At 41.6% G+C, this 18640-nt stretch overlaps 1 protein-coding gene across 1 annotated transcript in view; it reads left to right on the forward strand.

Moving 5' to 3' along the window:
- Lgr5 (leucine rich repeat containing G protein-coupled receptor 5) overlaps positions 1–18640 on the forward strand; it is a 113867-nt gene that overhangs the window by 550 nt on the left and 94677 nt on the right. The gene's annotated exons all lie outside the window — the stretch shown is intronic.

Here is an 18640-nt window from a genome sequence, read left to right on the forward strand (position 1 = left end):
GGAGGAGGGCCTGGTGGGAGCCAAGGCTGGGGTCCCCGGGCGCACGCTTGTTCTGAAGCGACCGGGATGAGTTTGCCAAGGGCATCCTGACCAGACCTGTTTCGGTCTCAGAGAAAGGCACGTGTTTCTGACAGAGCCTCTCCTGGCTTTTTGTACCCTGGGAGAAGCCGCTTGAAGCGCACCCGGATCAAGAGCTGGTGCGCAAGCAGCTTCCCAGTGCAGCACCTGGCAGGTCGCAGGACCAGTCCCTCCTAATGTGGGCATTTGTGTGCAGAGTGGGGGTTTGTGCTCAGGAACCTGGAACCCAAGGGCAGGCTGCCCTACTGCTCACAGCCGCGACCTCTGCGTCAGGGCTGTAAAACTTTCCCTGCCAGAGAAACCCAACTTCTCCATCCCCCCCCCGGGGGGGTCTGCTCTGCATCCCGGGGCCCTGGAGTGTGATGTAACCTTTCTCTTTTCTTCTTTCTTCTTTTCTTTTCTTTTCTTTTTTTAAACAAAGTGATTAAAATGTAGCAACCACAAACCCCGATTAGAGCTGCCAGAACGTTATCTTTACCTTTGGCTGGCCGAACCGCCCTTTGAAGTGCCGGCGGCCACATTGTAATCTTTAACCATCTCCTCCCCCGCGGCAGCAAAGGGAAGTGGGCTGAAGGCAGCCGGGCGGGTAAACAGGGGCGCCGCAGACATCCAAAGGGGGGACCTGGGGCTTTCTATCAGCCCCTGAGCGTCCTCCTAGTCTTTCCGCCCCTGCTACTGCGTCCAAATCCATGAGCATGGAAACCGGGCTTCAGCCCCTTTTTAACGTGGTCTCTGAGCAGCCAGGCAGGAGGGTAACAGGTGGTGGGGGAGATGAGGTGACTCAGAAGCAGCCCAGCTCTGTGGGACCAAGATAAGTACTCCTCCCAACTCTCCCCTCCTAATCAGAAGCTCGGTTCCTTGGGGCCCAGAGACCAGGGTCGAGGCCACCATGGGGTAACCCGATCTCCTACCAGGTGAAAAGTGTGGGCTTTAAATTTTCTTAAATCAAGACATTTCGCTGAGCCCATCCCAAATCTTGTATTCCCAGTTTCGGCTTTCTCTGATGTACCTTGGCAGGGCCTGGCTGAAATGTTTGTGAGTTCTTTTTTTTCCCCTCTGGTTAGTAGTTTTGAGGAAAGAAACACTAGGCTTGCACAATGTTCCCCTGCTAGGCACCCAGTGCTTTTCTGGAGACAATGAGCAACAGAAAATATTGTCCAACCTGTTTTAGTATTGAGTCTCAAGAAAAAAGACAGCCTCCCAGGTTTCCGTTTTGGTGGATAGCAGTTACCTCCGTGTTTCATGAAGCTGTTAGGAGCACTTTTCTTTACCTGGGTAAGACATAAATTCCCCCACCTCCCCGACCGGTTTCCCTTCAGTTGAGCTCACTACATGTAGTGATAATTCTTTTAAGGGATGGAATTCTGCTCTGGGAAACAATCCTTCTCTCAGAATTTACATTTCCTTCCAAACAGCTGTCTTAGCACAGAGTTCAGCACATTTCCCTTCCCGCAGCTTCCCTAGTTTAACCACTACTCTCAGTGATTCGAGGATAATGTGTTCTCCAGTATAGTTCGTGTCTGAGGTTAATTTGGAGTTTGTTCTTTAGAGTCTAGACTAGGAAATTTGACTATGGGTATGTGCAACGAGCAACCGCTCATACACATTGCAAGTATATACCTACTGAAAAACAAGCATCCTTTATAAAATAGGCAAGCAAGTTGATGAAGTGTTCAGTTGCTTTTTTTCTCCCCCTTGAAGGAATGAACTTTGTCGGGCTTATGTTACTAAAAACCTAGAAATCGTTTTTTAATGCTATTTCCCATATACCTCCAATGTATTTAATTGCATCCTTCTCAGAAGTTACAGCCACCTACTACTTTCTGCCTTCTGTCCCTCACTATAGACAACCTCTGGGAGTTAAGATGCTATTAGGAAGAGCATTGTCATTGTATTCCCGTGCTATTTGATGACATTCTGTGCCCTGATCTATGGGAAGGGGCGGTCTGTGTCTTCTGAAACATTCCACAAGTGTCTGTAAAAAGTGATAGACCTGTCTCTCAGCTCATGTTTCTGGAGACCCGAGACCTGAATGTAACGAGCTGTCCTAAATGTGAAGAGCCTGGCTGTTCCTCACAATGTGTAATTTCCTGATTTCTCTTTTTCTCCTTCTGGGTACAAAATGCCAGCAGCAGCCGCATGCCCTATGCCCTGGACTGAAGATTTGGGTTTTCTGTTTGACAACTCAAGGGTCTTCTGGAGAGACTCAGGAGTAAATGATGCCCTCTTTTGGTTCCCCCTAGTATTACCTGAACATTTCTGCCTTGGCTGTGGAGGCCTCATCCAGTGGCTCTCAGCCTTCCTAGTGTTGGCGACCCTTTAACACAGTTCCTCATGCTGTGGAGGCCCCCAGCCATACAATTATTTTCATTGCTACTTCATAACTGTAATTTTGCTACCGTTAGGAACTGTAGTGCAAGTACATTTGGAGACAGAGGTTTGTTAAGGGGACCGCAACCCACAGGTTGAGAACCACTATAAACGGGCATTTTTTATTTATTTGTATTCAAGCACATAAATGTGTGGTTTCTTGATTTTTCTTGTTTTGAAAACTAAGATTTTGAAACATTTGAAAGGAAGCCTTAAAATCGTGATCTCGCTGCCCTGCTGCACAGTAGTAATTAAGTGTGCCGTGACATGTAGGTGGTGTAGAAGACTGTCTTTTCCTGTTTGCAGTACGGTATCACCATTTATTTAGTCAAAATGTTATCTCCCAATAAAGAACAAGTGCTTTGTTTCCATCAAACAGATTGGATGGCAAGTTCCAGCTGTAAACACTTGCCAGATAGACTTGCCACAATCTGATAGCTGGCTAAAGATCCTTACAGGATTTTTCCTTAGCCCTCTTTATACAAGGCACAAGCAGTTTATGCACCACTTGCTAATCTCTCTTTCCCAGGGAACATGAATTTGAGGGCAACCTGTATCGTCACATTAGGTCTGCATTCTTCCCCGGTAGCTGGACCACTGAGCGTCACTGGCACCAAAACGTTCCTCCTCTGTTTCTTTTCTCTCTCTCCCTCTTCTCCACCAATCTAGTCACCCCTCACCCATTCCCATTTGCTTATGGACTCATAAGGGTCACTCTGCAGAAAATAAGGCACACGGACAAATCAAAACATCAAGCAGACAATAAGTGTATGTCTTGTGTATGATGCTTAGTTCATCTCATCAGTGATCTGTCAGAAGCAAAGTCGGTCTAGCATCTCACCTTGTGCCGAGTCATTTTAGAGCATCAAATGGGGCAGTTTTTTTTAAACAGGGTCATGAAAGCAAACCTCCGCGTGCTAGTTTTTGTGTCCCGCATCTAGTCAGCGTGGCACCCAGGTAGAAAACTAAGGCCCAATAAGCGGCTTAGTACAGTTAGTTACTTTTCCTCACTAAGTCTGCAGCAGCTCTTTTACTTTGAAATGAAAACTCTGCCTTCTCTTAGTTGGTGTTTAACAGCGTGAACATGTCACCCACGGTATGCTGTAGGAGCAAAGTGAGTCAAAAGATCATTTATATTTTATACAGTTTGGTTGCTTCTATGTGTAATTAATAAAACTGGTGTTACTAAGAACTTATCAGAAAATCTCTGCTATGTCATGTATGGCACTAGGCTTTTACATGGCTAAGCACTTAAGATACTGTTTCAGAATTAAAGAGAAAAAATTTAGAATCTTCCTCAAAAAATTGTGTAATAGATTTCTGGTTCTCAAACAAAGACAAAGATTTTTAATCGAAAGAAAATGTTTGTCCTTTAGAAATGGTTCCAAAAAAGAAAGAAAGAAAAAGAAAGAAATGGTTCAAAAGGCTTAATAGGTATGTCTTCCAATTTAGATCAATTGCAAAATGTATTCTGTTTGTTTTGGCACATGCAGCTATGGACATTTTGTTTGAAGTAGAATAGTCATAACTTTCCGCATTGTAATGAAGTTTTCTCTGTCCCAGGATTGGAGGTTAGGGGTCCAGTAGAGATTTTGTTATGGGAGCAACTATTGATGCTAATTGACTAAATGAGTCTAAATAATTTTTAAATGATGAGTTAAGATGCAGACAATTTTATAACACAAATTCACAACCATTTATGTGTCTAATATGTATATGTCAGAGTTTGTGGAGTTCAGTGAATGTGTATATAGAATAACATGGTCTTTGGGTTCTTTCCTTCAGCCTGCGTTTTCTTCTAAGGAAAGGGTTACTAAAGGTGGAGCCACCATCATGTTAGGAGATATGAATGAAGAAATAAAATCCCAATGGCAGCATTAACCCTTGAATATGACCAAGGAAGTTCAGAAACACAAAATTTGTCTATGACTTCTCATAACTCAGTTTTTAACTTGAACTAATTGATCCCTTTTAAATTTCCTAAGCATAGACCTGCAAAAAGCATAAAGATAACACTGAGTAAGCAACCTATAAAACCATCAAAATTAAATATGTCACAGAATATTCAGTTTCAAGCTGATGCCTAATTATGATTTACCTTAAAATACTTAATATTCTGTCAAGTTGAAGTATCTAAGTAATTTTAACAATAAATTTGAATGTTTCCAGTTAGCCTAAAGCACACGCCATAGTACATAAGTGAAAAACAATAGTAAACTCTACCTCAAACAATCTTATTACATTTTATTTTGTTCAAATATTCACATAAATTTAGAATAAAGCTAAGTGGCATGTTTCCGTGTAAATATCTCCTCCAGTTGATATTTCTGGAAAACTGAAGTCACTGCAATGTTTTCCTTGTAGCACTTTGTTTTGTAGCAGGGAGATGGTGGCGGGCAAGCACTAAGGCGGCACTGGTGAATTTCAGGCAGAAAGGAACAAGCCATGGCCTCATGCTCTCACTGTTTGGTGAACCTAGTGGGATTTCACTGGGACTCGCATTTGCCTGTGAGTTCATGTCTCACACCACTCTTTCATTCCCGGGGCAATCAGCTTAAATTCACTATCTTATTTAGAGTTATTTCACTAACTGGATGCCCAGTCTTACCCATGGAACTCAGTAGCTGTGGAAAAAGGGAGTCCGTAAGTTATAATGTAAAACTAGCTAAGTTTTAATAATTCAGTATTCATTTTGTTTTACATAAGCTATATGGTGAGAAGTGGGTCCTGTCTTAAACATGTATTTTCTCCCATCGCTCCCAGTTAAACTTTTCTGTTACAGTGGTTGAGCCCAGTGGGGATGCCTTATTTGAAAGTAGAAGAAAGAACAAGAATTGTTTGATTTCTGAAATGGGATAACATTATCTACTGAGGACACTTAAAGACTCTCAACAGGGTTAACGTTAGTGGAGGGATTGTTTAAAAGATGCTTCATCTGCAGGGATATTTCTTCATACTCTGTATATTCTATCCTCAATGTATATACCTTCAATGGAAGACACTGGATGCCCTCTGAAATACACAAAGGAACCAATCCATGATTGAGAAAACATAGCCCTTAGACTAAGGGGAATACTCCAGAATGCAATTGCATGACTTCTCCCCTTTGGTATATACTCCTTATTTGGCTACAGGTTCTTGCATGGAAGAAAGTTTTCTACTTCGCATCCAAGGCTCACCTCAGTGCTTGGCTTTTAATCAATACTCAACAAATATTTGTAATTTTGAACTTAACATAATCAGTTGCATTAGCTTCTCAGTGGCAAGAAAACAAAAGGATCATAAAAAGAGTAATATACAAGCATGGGTGACAATTGACAAGTCCCAACTGAAATACAATTAGAGACAGTTTACATGATACAACAAATTATTTATTTTAGCACATACAAGAATTAACATATTCAAATAACTTTGTCGATTTAGTAAAAATAATTGAAATGTGTCCTGAATGCTAACACACTGTGACTAATACCTGACTTATATACCCCATAACAGCTTTATGATATAAGTACTATTCACCACATGAAGGCATGTTTATTCCTAGGATATTTCCATTGTTCAAAACAGATTTGTGTTTCTTGGAAATTATGATCGAGGCCAGTTTCTCAACAATACAAAAAAAGACAACTTCTAATTTCTAGTTATGACTCATGATGGCTGTGCACACTTTACTTTCCAGGAGGGCAATCAATGAAGGTCTATTATCAGAAGTGTCCCTTTGAGGACTGCCAATACAGTTTGTCATTTCACCTAACATGAGTGTTCGGCTGTGGAGCGCTGGGCCAGTGTTATAAATTTAGTAGGTACATGGCCATTTTCTCACAACTTGAGAGGAATTTTTCTTGTCTCCTAAGCTGCAATAGTTGGAGACTATAGTAAGGATTGACAGCTTGATGAGTAAACTTCCAGGCAAATCAGATTCAGATGTTTGTTTGTTTATGTGGCTGAATCCGTGAATCAAGTAGCTGCCTTCTTTGCAATTATTTCTCAGGTGAGCATTATCCCTTCTTAACAGGCAAATCTTTTACCCTCAAAATAAATAAGATGAATGGGTGTCAAAGAAGTGCCATGATGGCTTCGTATGATTCAGAATAGAGAGCTGTTTCTCTAACATACATGGCAAAAGGGTAATCACACAGTTAAACACAAAGATCAGTGTGGTGTGGACTTGCCAACTAGCTAGAATCCCATCACATTAGAGACAGTCTTCTCCTTAAGACAAAGAGCCTGGCCTGAAGTTTGTGTTTAACTTCCTAAGGCTTCCAACTCATTTGCTGTTGCAAACCTGACATATATTAGTGATTTGTGGCTATAACAACACGAAAAACCCATGAGTGGAAATTTCGCTATGAATTATATTCAGTATTAAAGTCCCCCCCACTAAATAAGTGCTTGTGTTTCTGGAAAATGTAGGAGACATTGGGGCACACAGTCTCTAGGATCCTTAGAATGCTACTCTCGTGACCTAAATTTGTAATTAATTTAACATTAAACATTATTTGAAATTATGTAACAATTACTAATTTTCAAGTATTTCACTTCTTGTTTATGCATATCTGTTTGCCTGCAGAAGGACTTTTGCTCCATCAGTAGACAAGGACTGTCACCACAAGGAAGGAAAGTGATCTCATGTGCACACCACACACCCCCTCACATACCAGTAAGAAGCACCTCCCTTTGTGCTACTTGCTTGGCGGAAATGATACATACGACTGTTGACAGGGCATGGCAGTGGAGGGACAACCCTTTTAGAGGAGAGCCAGGAGTGCTGCCTGTTTGAAGGGACCTGCAGTTTAGTTCAGAAGCTGAAAGGCAGGAGACGGTTGTCTTGGCAAAGGGAGCCTAACTCCAGCTGAGAAGGCGTGCTCCGAGCTGACCTCCCAGTCAGCCTGCCAGCCCAGATTAAGCTTCCCTCAAGTGGGTCCTTGTTAGCCCAGCCTTTCCCCCACTGTTGCTCATCTTTCACAACTGGAAGCCAAGTATTGCAAACTATTACTCAATTTTGCAGCCAAATTCCTTTGTTTCCTCTCCCCCCTTTCCATCCTTCCCTCCATCCCTCCCAACACACACACACACAACTCTTGTGGTGACCAACATTATGAACACATCTTTCTAAAGTCTACATTGAACAGAGACTCATAGCAATTTTTACATTAAAAAAAAACTGTACATACATTTGTCTCCCCCCCCCAAAAAAACCTTAGTTAAATAGGACAGGGATGTCTGTTTGCTTTGATGAAAAAGCCACAAAAGTGTATTTCTCAGGAAAGTAGAAAACCACTCATGATCTCAAGTGGAAAAAATATAAAGAATTTGCTGAATTTTTAACCTTAGAACATAACAAAGATATTATTTTAAAGTTGGTTGGTTAATGTGGGCTGTGTTAGAACTTTCATTGTGTTGTGTTTGGGTTTACTAGATGTTATTTTAATGAGTTTATTGGTTCAACACACAAAACACCACATGGTGCTTGAAATTTTTAGGTAATAAATTTTCTTATGAGGCGCTTGATGGAATTCTGTTATATAATCAATCGATCTTTAATTCTACAGACACAAAAGTAACTGTCCTATTTCTGTATACATGGATAGTAAAGAACATTTGATTATGAAAGCCAAAATAAAAGTTTCTGTGGAAAGAACCACACTATTTAGTCATCGTTTATGTATAGACATCACAGTAAACATCTACTTCACAGTGTCTGATTAAATTTTCACAATAAACCTGAAGTCATCTAGTAAAGTCTGAGACAAGAAATCTTCATTTTCTCTTTATATTTTCTGTCACAAGGGGTACTTAAACAGCATGCCTGCAGTCAGCAATAGGCCTCTTCTACATTTGTTATGCTGTCAACTGCCCCATAGAATAAACTAAGTAAAAGTTGATAAGAGAGGAGAGAAGGCCAGCTAAGGAAATGGGCTGAAAGCTGACAGAACTGAGAGATTCCGTGAATGGGTTCCATCAGACAACTGTCCTTGGGTGACGCATCCCTTTATCCTTCCCCAGCCCTTACTTAGTATGATTGGTGACAGAGGAGCATGAGTAGGCTGCATCCTCCTTATCTGTGACATCTGTCCCCCACCTCTGGCCTTCAGATGCTAAGTGCAGAAAGAAAACTCCTTAGGATTAAAATATCAACTCCAAGTGCACCAAACTTAGGGTCTTTGATTCTACCCTGGCAACACTACGTCTATCACCCTCCCTGGAGTGATCTCACATCTTCCACAGCCCCTGTGCCCAGCAGCTGTTATTCTCTGGGACGCTGTACAACAGAACACAGGGACAAGTTCAAGTTCTTTTTTCAGTCTTCAAGCTCAGATAGCAAAAGGAAATCCCAGTTAAGCCCGATTCTCCTAGGATGTAAGCATATCTCACTTGGAGAACTTAAAACGTTTAGCAGTACGATTAACTAACAGCAAGTATCCCACTTCCCCTTACAGCTGCTGGCCTTCTAGCAAAACATCCATTTCCCCAGGGTCTTCCCACTGTGAGAAGGGCTAGGTGGAGATGGTCTGGCCCCAAATAATGATGATGTAGTAATTTGAAGCCGTTTGCCTTAGCTGTGGAAATATCCCAGGACAAAAATATTGGGACGGAGCAGCTCGCATTGGTAGAGTTGTGTTAATTATTAAGAAAACCAATGCAGAACTCAAAGTAACAGCCAACTACACTTATGAAAAATTCTATAAAGAACTAAAAAGGGGAGATGGGTAGCAAGATGGTTCATTTGCCATGAAGCCTGACTACCTGAGTTTCATCCCTAGGCCTCATATGGTGGAAGGAGGGAATTGACTCTCCATGGGTGTACTGCACAGCCCCTCCCCCAAATAAATAAATAGAAACATTGTAAAGTACTGAAAAAATTTTTATCCACAAATCACCAGGCTAGCAAAGCTTTGGTCAAACCATAGAGTACCATAATATGATCATTATGGTAGAAGGTCACCCTCTCTACCCAAGTAGACTGAATTAAAATCACTGTAATGGTTGTAGAACATTTCAGTGAGACACAAGCCATGTTGACCCCTGGAATTTAGAATAGGAAGGATATAGAGATCCAGAGAGTCCAACAGTGTCATTTCACAAGTAACAAAATCTGTGTTCAGAAGAAGTAAATTGTGTCCCTCAAAGTATACAGCTGGCAGAAATGGACCCAGAACCCAGGTATCCTGGAAACCTCACGCCAGTGTTCCCTTTCTTGGTCTCTTTGCTTCAATTTTCAAATGAGATCGAACTGTTAGTTTCCTAGATGATGCCAAGTGTCGTGTTGCTTACATCCTATGATGTGTTTGTGTCAAAGCATGTGCCTGAATTTTAACATCCTCTTATCGCAGTTATAAAATATCCCTACATGATGTTGTTAGAAATCGTATAGAGGAAAACAAAACAAGCCACGAAAAATCACTCAGATTTTGTCCGAAGATCATGTCTCTCCAAATTTTCAGTTCACAATAGTTAAATGGGTTTGTTGTGATTCCCATTTGTGACCATAACTTGACCAGATGCTTCCTGTCATCCGTTCTCTTTCTCCTTGAGTGCTGACATTGCAGGCCTTTCCAGTCTTCTCACTCACTGACATTTTCCCCATCCATCCTGAGCCATTTCACTTTGCCTTCTCAGTGGGAACCACAATCAATGATCTCATGGACCCATCATTTTTTGCTGTTCCCTCTGCCTTTTACCAACCTTTATGTTGTCTGCCTGGCCATGTGTAGCCTTGGAAGCTATTAGATACTGTCTTTCCTGTAGCAGATGTCCCCTGCCTTGGTAGCCTCATCATACCTGCATAGTAGTAGACACTACATTTGAAAAACACTCCCTTGCTCACGTGTGTCTGTTTCTGGGTTACTCCAAGAGAGGACATGACTTAGTTACACAAAGGTAGAGACAGCACTGTTTTCTTTCCGGAGGCCAGGTCCTGTTCCCCTACACCAGTAGTTCATCCTGACGCTGCCACCCTTGAATACAGTTCCTCACGTGTGGTGACCCCCAACCATAAAATTATTTTTATTGCTACTTTGGAACTGTAATTTTGCTACTGTGAGGAATCATAATGTTAATATCTGTGTTTTCTGATAGTCTTAGAGGACTCCTGTGAAAGGGTCATTTAACCCCCAAGGGGTCTCAACCTGTGGGCTGAGAACCACTGACCTAAACTCTATACAAGACTTACGCTTTGTCCATACTTAGATATAAGATGCCTTTTTTTTTCTGGCCACAAAATAAATGTATAACAGAGAATGGACTTTTGATATAATGTCTGATGCAACCTTAGGCTGGACTGGCAAAGAGGTTCTTTCCTCAAAACTTTGTCAACTGCCTTGTTGGTAAACTACCAAAACAGAGAGGAAAAGACACTGAGAAGGTGTTCATACACATATTCCTAGCTTCTCGCTTGACTTTCCAATAACAGTAAAGTAATTATTATTGTTCCCACCCAGAGGTAAGACAATTTCTTTTTACCAGATGTGAATATATATTTTAAAAGATTTTTATTAATTTATTTTTTGCATTCCAATCCCAGTTGCCCCTCCCTCCTCTCCCCCTGCATCCCCCATCTACCCTTCCTCCCATCTGCTCCATGGAGAGGGTAAGGCCTCCCCTAGGAAGTCTAAGTCTGTCCCATCTTCTAGTTGGGGCAGGACCGAGGCACCTTTCCACCCCTATGCCCCTGTGTCTAGGCTGAGCAAGCTATCTCTCCATCTAGAAAGGGTTCCAATAAGTCAGTTTGTGTATTAGTGTTAGGTCTTGGACCCACTGACAGTGACCTCATATATCGTCCAAGACAGTCTCTTGAGCATGATCACAGGCCTAGGTTAAGCAACTTCCGCAAGTGACTTTGTATCTCAACCTTTCACCTGAAAACTGAGCAAAATAATATCTGCCTTACGGCCTCACTTCGAAGATTGGCAAAATAGTTCACACCTCACACTGAAGCTGCCTTTAGACCAATGGTTTCTCAATCTGTGGATTGTGACCTGCCCCCACCCCCAGGGGTCACATGTCAGATATTTACATTATGGTTCACAACGGTAGCAAGATTATAGTTATGAAGTAGTAATGAAAGAATTTTATGGCTGGGATCACCACAGCATGAGGAGCTGTATTAAGGGGTTGCAGCGTTAGGAAGGCTGAGAATCACTGATTGAGATGCTAGATGCTATTGTTTTTGTTGCTGATATGACAGCGATCATACCACGCTGCCTCTTCTTTTTTTCTCTCTTTTTTTTTACTTTAGAACCAATCTTATTTTACATATCAGCCCCCCATTCCCTCACCCTCCCATCCTCCCATGTCCCCCAACCCCCCAACCCACTCCTGCCCACTCTCCAAGGATAGGGAGGCCTTTGCCTCTTCTTCCTACTCCCTAAAACAGTTACCTAACTTGACCTGAAACTTTTCTATGCAAATGCAACTTTCATAAAATAGAAACTTACAGTGTTAAAAGGGAGAGAAGAGCAGAGTCCCCAGCAGGTAAAGAAGTGCAGGGGAAAGAAACAAAAAGGGGACAACTTCAAATGTTTTGGATATCGCCAGCATCCGTTAGAAACAAACAAACAAACAAAAAACAGTTAATCTCTTATCCTTTGGATCAGATAAAGCCTCTAGTTTTGAATGGTGTTTTATTTTTGCAGGTAGCTCTAGAGATGTTGCAAAAGTCTCCAGGATAATTGACAGGTCAGTGAGCGTTTTACCTCAGAGAGTGGATGATGGTCCTAAGTATTGCAGATTCTCCTACATGTGATGTAATGAATGCCTTCCCAGCAGAATCCTAGAGTCCTCTGCAGAAGGCATGAGTTCTTACCATTTGCTCTTGTTGCTTCACTGGCAATAGGTCTTATGTGTGAGTTCTTACATTTCCTTCTCCTAGAGCATACTTGATACTTGCTATCTTTGTATATAGTTTTATATCAAGTCTACATATTTTTCTTTAGACTAAAAGGGGAATTGTAGTGAGATATCCAACCCGCATGCACCTGTAGCGCTGGCCACGCCCACTTGGGCGTGGTCACAGGTGAGGACATGACAGAGAGTGGGTTTAGGTCTGAGGTCAGAGCACAGGTGGGCACTCTCTTGCTTCTGGTAGGGTCACCGAGGGCAGCCTGTGTGGATACTGGGAGTGGGGCCTTGCGGCAACCATCTGCTTTTCTTGTGTAAGTGACTTCTCCCCGAATAAAATTAGATTAACCTATATTGAGCCAAGTCCCATGAATCTTGATTCATGGGTGCACAGGCATGAGCCTCTGTAGGCCAGCATCATCCAGGCAGCAGATCTAAAATGAAGAAGGGCAATTGTATATCTTCCCACATATAAAAAGACAATTCTTAATTCCCACATATCTGAAGAAGTAAGTTGTATAGCAGGAGGCTCATTTATTTTTATAATTTCAAAGTTAAACGAGAGAACATTCAGTCACACCTCTATTGCTCCAGAAGCACCAACTAGAGAAGGGGATTCTGTCACCCTAGCTTTTTTTAAAAAGTGGCTTAAATAGTCACCAAAGCAAAAAGCAGAAGATAGCAGAACCCAACCGATTTCAAGTGAAGGCTTGGAAGACTGGCTACCAGACCAAAGACAATTTCCAGGTGAAGAGGGCGGGTAAGAAGAAAGTGATAGCCAGAGAAAGTGGTGACAGACCTAAAGAGTGAACAGAATTCCAAGGTATGGTGAAGTTCAAGACAGGAAGAATGACAAATGACACTGGAGACTGAACTGGCTGCAGAACTTAAACCCAAGCAACTCCTCTTCCATGGGGCTGCTTCACTCAAGGGGGAGAGCCAGTCCTTCTTGGGATCCCTAGGCACCAGTCAAAACCAGTCTCTTTCTCTCTCTCTCTGTCTCTCTCTCTGTCTCTCTCTCTCTCTCTGTCTCTCTCTCTGTCTCTCTCTCTGTCTCTCTCTCCCTGTCTCTCTCTCTCCCTGTCTCTTTCTCTGTCTCTCTGTCTCTCTCTCTCTGTGTTTGTGTGTGTGTGTGTGTGTGTGACAGACAGACAGAGACACAAAGAGAGATTCAACTGAATCTAATGCTCAAACACATGGAACAAAAAATCAGAGAAATGTTCATTTAGGAAGAGAAAAAAATCTCAAAATAAATGAAATTGGCCGGGCGTTGGTGGCGCATGCCTTTAATCCCAGCACTCGGGAGGCAGAGGCAGGCGGATCTCTGTGAGTTCGAGGCCAGCCTGGTCTACAGAGCGAGTTCCAGGACAGCCTCCAAAGCCACAGAGAAACCCTGTCTTGAAAAACCAAAAAATAAAAAAAAATAAATGAAATTGTTCTGTGTACAGGATGCTAAAGCAACCAGCATGCTCCAAGGTGCTGGCAAATAACACCATGGTGCATTGAAACTACAAACAAATGTGGAGAGCAGGGTATATTAAATACCCTGGTCTGTGGGTCTTAGCTTCTTAGCTCTAGAAACTAATATGGTGATCTCTAAGCTCAGACCACACAATAACTAAATCATAATCTTGGGGAAGGCAAGGAGAAGGAGTGACATAGCAAAATGTCTTTTAGCTCCCAAGACAAATTCAACTTGTCAGCCAAGTTTAAAATCTCTGGTCTAGCCTGGGTGTGGTTACTCACATCTGTAATCTTAGCACTTGGTGCGGTGGAGCTAAAGACGAAGGATTCCAAGTTCAAGTCCATCTTGGTTCTGAAACCAGAAAGGCTTCATAAACAGAAGAAAACAAAAATCAAAAATAACCAAGTGTGCACAGTTCACCCAAGTTACTCTGTGAGTTTGTTTCAGCCCAATGAGGTTCTGGGTACTCAATTTAGAAAACAAACTTCATGGGGAAACCTACAGAATCAGCTGACCCGATATCACTGAGTCAGGTCTGACATGTGGGGAACTTATAAGACCAAACTAGACTCCCTTAATATAGGTGACAATGGTGTGACTGGGACAATATATGAGGCCACTGGCATTGGGTCCAAGACCTAATACTAATGCACAAACTGACTTAGTGGAGCCTATTCTATATGGAAAGATAACGTGCCCAGCCTAGACACAGGAGTGTGGGGTGGAGAGCTGCCTTGGTCCTGCCTTATAGAGATGATGGGACAGACTTGGTAAACTTCCTAGGGAGGCCTTACCCTCTCCAAGGAACAGATGGGAGGACAGGGGAGTGGAGGGAGCGGGAAGAAAGAAGAGAGAGGGAAATGGGATTGGAATTTAAAAAAAGTTAACAAAAAAGAAAAATAAAAGGTTTATATCAAATAATAAACTTAAAATATTGAACATAAAAAAAAGAAAGCAAACCAGTCAGTATATCTTTTAAAAGGCATTTTCCTTGGGAATCTCGATACACAAAACCAAAAAGACAGTATTTATTTTCTAAAAACAAGGGCCAGAGTTTAAAAGAAAAACGAACCACGGCTCCACTAGCCGACCTCAGAACCTCTAGCTCAGACTAGATCCCCACTTTTGCTCTCTGAAGGTTCCAGGAGTCTGTCAGCCCTGGCGTTTGTGGGGCAGGTGTAGCCGATTACAGAAAACCGAGGTTTCTGCACACTCACAGGCCTCCTGTTCCTCCAGCTCAGCCAGAAGCAGGGGCTCCTCTCCCACAATGAACACTACTTAAAATGACTTTATTTGTTTTACAGTTTCGAGGCCCCCCCATAGGTGGCCTCGGGAGCCCCTTCATTTCATTAACATTAAATCAACAAGCTGACTTGCTTTCTGCTCCTCTCTGGCGGGATTAATGGATTTGGGGATGATTTGTGCATCTAGGAGCTAAAAGCTCTTGCTGAGAAAGCTAGCAGGCTTGACTGATTCCCAGAAGTGCTAACTTCATAAACTCACTTTAAGCTTTTAACTTTGACCTGAAGAGTCAAGATAATGGCGTCACGCCGCTATGTGTGACAGCATGCTGTTCATGATGCATCAAAAAAATTACATAAGAAATGACAAACTATTTTGTAAATAATATTATAGTTTGTATATGAATTTTTTAAGCTTGGGAAAATACTCAGTTCTGTGCATGTTAAAATGGACCTTAAAATCTGAGAGGGAATTATATCTATAAAATAACACTGACAGGTGTATATATATTTTTAAGCAGGAAAAAGTATGGTTAGATTACCATAAATATGCTAATAGGAGGTGCATAGCATGAAGCTATGACATGATGGAATGCTGAATGTATTTTTTTTCCTAAGAAGCAAATCTATGTACTCTATGAAACCAGATACTGTCTCTAAAGAATTCCCTCATGACTGTTCATACTTTTTAGATTCCAGGCAGCCTTAAATTGAATTCAGAGAACACTGAATGAAGGAGAAAAGGAAAAAAATACAATATTTCCAGACCATCTGACAAGACTACATGAAAAGCTTTTGATCAAAGAGTCTTAAGTACACTCTACTGGTGTGACAAACAACATTTTTATCCCTTTATTAGATTTATTTTTTCTTCTGAAAACGGCAGTGACCAGGGTACGGCTTGTGAAAGAAGGCTGGCAGGGTTGTGTTCTTTGATTCCTAATTAACACCTTCAGTCTCCAAAGAGAACCAACAGAAATACCATAAAATGTTGCAGCTGCATTGTGATTCCGCTTGGTTGGTTTGTTAAAAGTCGGCTGGGCATTTGCAGCTGCAATAAAGGGAAAGCTCAATGGATGTTTTGTATTGTGCCCACTGAAGTGAAAGAAGGCAACCATTTTATTTTTCAAATGGGCAGCTGCAGAGGGAGGTTTAAATGGAGCTAAGTGCAAGATTTACTGTTAATTTATAGTAAATAAATAATGAAAATTAAACTAACTTTCCCGTCTTTGCAGTCACATAGCAGAAAGGTGGGGAAGAAATTATTATGGACGATAACTTTGAAGCTTCTTAGCAACTTATTGGAGAATTCATCAACAAGGAATAGCATTCATTTTTTTTTAAATCAACATAGCTTTTTTTTTTTTAAGGGGCAAGCAAGCCTTAGAAACTAGCCATTCTGCTTTAAAGATACATCTTTCCTGTCCTTGATAATGTAACTCCCTTGTCCCACTTTGCGGAATCCCTAAAATTTGTTCAGGTGGGAACTGAATAAGATTCCATACACCCCCATCTCACTTCTTTTAGAGAGCATGGAGTTGAATTTTGCCTTGGGTAGGGGAATAAAGGAAGCATTTAACTTCAGTCAGATAAATCTCACTCACATTCAAAAATGCAATTAAGGAAATATGTAAATCTAGATGTTTCATCAAATGCTAGCTAAGGGGTTGCTAGTTCTTTCTTAACACAGTGACTGAACCAAAGGACTTCAGTGTCTCTGTAAGAACCATTGTCCAAGCCACAGACCCTGTTGGAAACGGAGTCTGGTCTGGCCGTGGGAAATACCTACGTATTTGACACAGGCCCAATTTTGGAGAGAAACGGGCTGTAAGAGAAAGTATGGAAATTTTACTGTTACACCCTAATCAAACATGATCTGCCTAATTTGCTTTGATCGAGAAGATAGACTAATTTTTCTGTGGACTAAATAAAAACAGCTAGTGAGGTACGACTTTCACGCTGTTTCAAAAGGGTTAAAGGGGATCGGAAACTAATGGTGGGATCCACACTCATCTTTTCGTCTCATCTGAGAGCATTGTTCATTCAAAATAGGATACTAACACAGAAGAGGAACCCCCAGTTACAAACAGCTTCGCCAGCAGCGAAACGGTCAGGCCCAGGGATCTGCCATGCTCTATAACAAGGCGAAAGTATTGAAGGGGATTGATAATTGGTGTCTGTGTCATGTAGCCCTTTTCTTTCTTGGAGACATGTTTACCTTTGTGTGAAAAGGTACAGCTTGCTGCTAGTCGGAAAACCGTCTTGGTTGTTCCTGCAGCACAAGCCTTTTCTCCACTGGAGTGGCTCGAATGGTTGGCTGCGTTGATTTGAACCCTAAGCGGTCGTGTCTCTAAATCCCACAGATGTAGCCAGTTCGCGTTTGCGCAGTCGTGGGTACGCTAGCATAGGATCCGAGATCAAACTGTTGCGCTAATCAGGAACCTGACTCCACGGATGCTTCTTCCATTTCACGGCTTGGCTGACTGTGTCTGCACCAGGGTGCGACTCGGCCATCCTGATTCCTCCTTTCTGGCTTCTGAGAACCCAAACACGAGTAGATATGAGATAAGAAAGGATTCCAGAGTATGGGATTCTGTTCTGTTTCTTTCAGAGAAATCTAGCATTTAGCGTTACTTCTTTTCTTGTTGATATGACCTCTGTGTTACTTCCTTAACCAAACTGTTGTACTAGATATGGTATCTGTAATCCCGCTGTAAATTTAATTGCACCCCCCTCCTGCTAATCTTCTTTGCTAAGGTTCTTAAACACCAAAGAGTGCATTTCAGGTTTCGGTGTAATATGTCCAATAAACTGAGAGGATCTTTTTTAAAAAGTTGGAATTCACTAAGTTGCAATGCTGTTTTGTCTTGTCTTGTCTCCTCTAATAAAAATATATCTACAGAGACCACTACTTCAGAAGGATTCCAAAGGAAGCTATAAGATGCAGGGTCAAGACCACTATCCTACCTTGTATTTTTGTTTTGTTCAATTATTACAATTTAGTTAACATTTACTAGTATATTTCTCCTTTTAAAAAAGAAATCTGTAGCCAATAAATATTTTAACTCCTTTATCATTGTTTTAAAAGTTCTTAATAATAGTTATTTTTAAAAAATGAAAATAAGACTATTTTTACTTTCTTGCCAGCATTCCTAGTTCTAAAATGATGGCAACCAGCACAAATAAAAAGTTAACACAAAGCTTTGAAAGAATCCTTTAATGTTGTTGACCTCATCATGTTCCTGCACCTTCATTCACTCATTCATTCACAAAATGATACTTTATTATTGCCTATTGAGTACTGGATGCTAAGAGGGAACACCAATGTTAAACAACATCCTTAAAATTTTAAGACTATGAAAGGGTTCTTATGGTAAACTGGAGGACAATTAAAAAAAAAAAAACTTGGCCTGGTCCTGGTGGCTGAAGAAGAGTTCCCTCGGAAAGTGATGTTTCATCTATAGCCTGGAGCATAAATGGGAGAGAAAGTTGAAAGAAGGGCAAGCATTGTGAGCCGAGGTTCCTAATGGAGTCATCCTGGCTCAGTTTGCATCTATGCATTCAGTCACTGCGGTACAGCATGGGGGTCAGAACCAGCAGGTGCCCTGCACTAGGGAGGTCTTAAACACAGCTAGCCCTGAGACAG

Source organism: Mesocricetus auratus, unplaced genomic scaffold (assembly GCF_017639785.1).
Source record: "Mesocricetus auratus isolate SY011 unplaced genomic scaffold, BCM_Maur_2.0 Super-Scaffold_100011, whole genome shotgun sequence".
Classification (NCBI taxonomy): domain Eukaryota; kingdom Metazoa; phylum Chordata; class Mammalia; order Rodentia; family Cricetidae; genus Mesocricetus; species Mesocricetus auratus.